Raw genomic sequence first — 3,475 nt, forward strand, 5'->3', positions numbered from 1 at the left:
ATCCTGAGGCTGAGGATACATGCTTCGTATTTTGCCATGTTATTGGTATATCTGAAGTCGAGTTTTGCAGCCATTGTATAGTGTTGCCCTATTTTTGATATCAACACCGCCCCAATGCCTGATCCTTTGTAGTTGACTACTCTATCGAAGAACAGTCTCCATCCCGAGTATGGTTTTGCCACCTCTTCTTCCATAGCCATCACTTCCTCCTTTTGGGAAAAAAGTCTGCAATGGTTCCAGTTCATCATCGACGAGACTTTCTGCCAGCAGATTCGCTAGGGCTTGTCCCTTGATTGCCTTTTGTGCTATGTACACGATGTCAAACTCGCTTAGTAGCATCTGTCATTTAGCAAATTTTTCTACAGGCATTGGTTGTCGGAAGATGTATCTCAGCGGATCCATTCTGGATATAAGGTGAGTTGTAAACACCAATAGGTAGTGTCTCAATTTTTGGGAAATCTAGGTCAAAGCACAATATGTCTTCTCTACGAACGTATACTGCACTTCACAGAAAGTGACCTCTTACTCAAATAGTAGATGGTATGTTCCTTTTTTCCCTTCTCATCATGCTGGGCGAGCATGCATCCGAAAGATTTTTTTTGATACCGATAAATACAGTAACAGAGGACTCCCTGGCCTGAGCGGTTCCAAGATGGGAGGATTGGAAAGGTGTCTCTTGATTCTGTCAAATGCCTCTTGGCATTCCTTCGTCCAATTTGCGGGAGCGTCCTTCTTAAGCAACTTAAGGATTAGCTCTATGATCACAGTTGACTGGACTATGAACCGTCCAATGTAGTTCAGCCTTCCTAAGAAGCTCATGACTTCTTTCTTGGTTTTGAGAGGCGGTAGCTCCTGAATTGCTTTAATCTTGGTAGGGTCTAGTTCAATACCTCTACGGCTGACTATGAATCCTAGTAATTTACCTGCAGGCACTCCAAATGTGCACTTTGTAGGGTTCAGCTTTAGATTGAATTTGCGAAGTCTTTCAACAGTATGCTCCGAGCTTTCCCTTGATTTTATGATGACATCGTCCATATAAACTTTAATATCTCGATGCATCATATCATGGAACAGAGTGGTCATAGCTCTCATGTACGTGGGGCCAGCGTTTTTGAGGCCAAACGACATTACCCTCTAATGGTAGACTCCCCAAGGGGTGATAAAGGCTGCTTTGCAGCATTTTCTTCGATCATGAGTATTTAATGGTACCCGGCGAAACAATCCACGAATGACTGCAGCTTGTGCTTGGCGCAGTTGTCTATTAGAATATGGATGTTTGGGAGGGGAAAGTTGTCTTTTGGAATGGCCTAGTTGAGATCTCAGTAGTCCACACATATTCAAATCTTTTCGTCCTTTTTAGCTACTGGCACTATGTTGGCCACCCAAGTGGGGTAGGACGTCACCTCCACCATTCCTGACTTCATTTGTTTCTCTACTTCGTCTTTTATCCTGATACTGATGTCTGGTTTAAATGTTCGCGTCTTCTGTTTAACCGGAGCAAAACCCTCCTTCATGGGTAATATATGGGCTACAATTTCAGTGCTCAATCCTGGCATGTCTGCGTATGGCCAGGCGAAGACATCCACATATTCCTTCAATAGAGCTATGAGCTCTTCTTTCTGTGGAGCTTCCAAGTGAGCACTGATTCGTGTCTCCTTGACATCCTCTTCGTCACCGAGGTTGATCAACTCAGTTTTATCGATATTCGGCTTCTTCTTTTCTTCCAATTCCTCTACCAGTCCCTTTGGCATCATTGTCGATTTATCGTACTCCTCGTATTCCTATCGTCTGTTTTCCTCATTCGTTTCACGACACGTCATGACATTTTCGGTTGTTTTATTATGGTTACTACTGAAAAGGCGATCCAAAGTAAAGTTAGGTTTATTATCTGATAAGAATTGTAGTTTTATGTAGATCGAGGCTTTTCATTAATTCAAGAGCAATTGAACACAACTGTGGTCCTGGTTCGAAACAATGTCGGACCATTTCCATTTTTAAACATCACGAAGTAATTTAGAAAAGGCGATCATTCGAGCCTCAGCCGATATCATCGCTTTTAGCTAAAAGTTTTAAGGAAAATCCATCTCTCTACCGAGGAGCCAAGAGGGGGGTAGATGTCCAATTGTTCAGGCGCTCTCCCGGCCTCAGACTGCATATGTTGTGTGTCTCTTGACTTTTTCAACAACCGCATAGCATTTCTCTTCTTGGAACAGCGACTTGAGACCCTCGCCCGTTTCTTCTTTATTTAGCATCCGCATCTTTCGGCGGAATGACTGGTACAGTCCTGGAATTGGATGAGGTAAGTTCCTTGTTTTGGACTATCTCCTGATTTTCTTTGTGAGCTCATCTTCATCAGGAGTATATCCTAGACCGAAGTGGTAATTTTCTTTTCGGATTGGCACGGGCTCTGTTATCCCTTCGAGGTCCCTTCCTAGACCCTTTCCTGTTTCAAAACCACTTCTTAGCATGGTGGAAGAAATCATCTTATAGACCGCTGGCATAGGTTTGTTGACCTCTTTCTCCGCATGAGTGGCCCCAACGTATTCCACCACATGAAAGTTTGATAAGTGAGGACTCCCCTCGATCACAGGAACAATGTTGTAAGGATATTTCTGAATATCCTTCTCAGTTGCCACTACAATTTCCCGTCCCTGCCATTCAAATTTTATGGCCTGGTGCAGAGTTGATGGGATTGCGCCAGGGGAATGTATCTAGGGTCTTCCCAAGAGCATGTTGTAGTTGGCCATAATTGCCATAACTTGAAATTCTGCTGTGAAAGAGGCAGGCCCGACTTGGATCTGCAGGTCTACTTCTCCCAGGGAGTCACTTTGGGATCCATCAAACCCCCTGAGGTTTGTCCCGCTCTGGCGGATTCAGCTATTAATATGGTGATGGGGCAAATATTGAGGCCTGATCCATTGTCCACAAGCACTCTCCCTATTGCCTTGCCTCCGCATTCCACGGTGATCTTGAGGGCCCTGTTGTGAGAGGTCCCTTCTGCTGGAAACTCCTCTGTTGAGAAGTAGATTTTGTGTTCTCTGATGATGTGGGCTACCAGCCCAGCCAAATCTTTGCTGATTGTACCAGCTGGCACGTGTGCATCATATAACACTCTCATGAGAGCCTGCCTATGTCATGGGTGATAAGTCGTGGATTTTAGGGCTTTTTACATCCACTACTTATACTTTTTGAGTAGGTTTTTCAAGTGTTTGTTCGTGTTTTTGTGTGTTTTCATGTCTTTTCAGGTTTTGTGAGTCGAGAAAAAAAGAGGGACAAAATGGAACAAAAAGAACAAAAGAGCATAAAGTTGCTGTGAATATGCGGCACCGCAAAGTAGACTTGCGGCCGCATCTTTTGCCTAAAGAAATGACAGTGAGCTGAGAAAAGATCATCAACTTGCGACGAGAATGCAGCACCGCAAATTCAGAGTTGCGGTCTCTTGTTAGAGGTTCGAACACCGAGTGAGCCAAGCTAC

The sequence above is a fragment of the Lycium ferocissimum genome, chromosome 6 (genome assembly GCF_029784015.1).
Source record: "Lycium ferocissimum isolate CSIRO_LF1 chromosome 6, AGI_CSIRO_Lferr_CH_V1, whole genome shotgun sequence".
Classification (NCBI taxonomy): Eukaryota; Viridiplantae; Streptophyta; class Magnoliopsida; order Solanales; family Solanaceae; genus Lycium; species Lycium ferocissimum.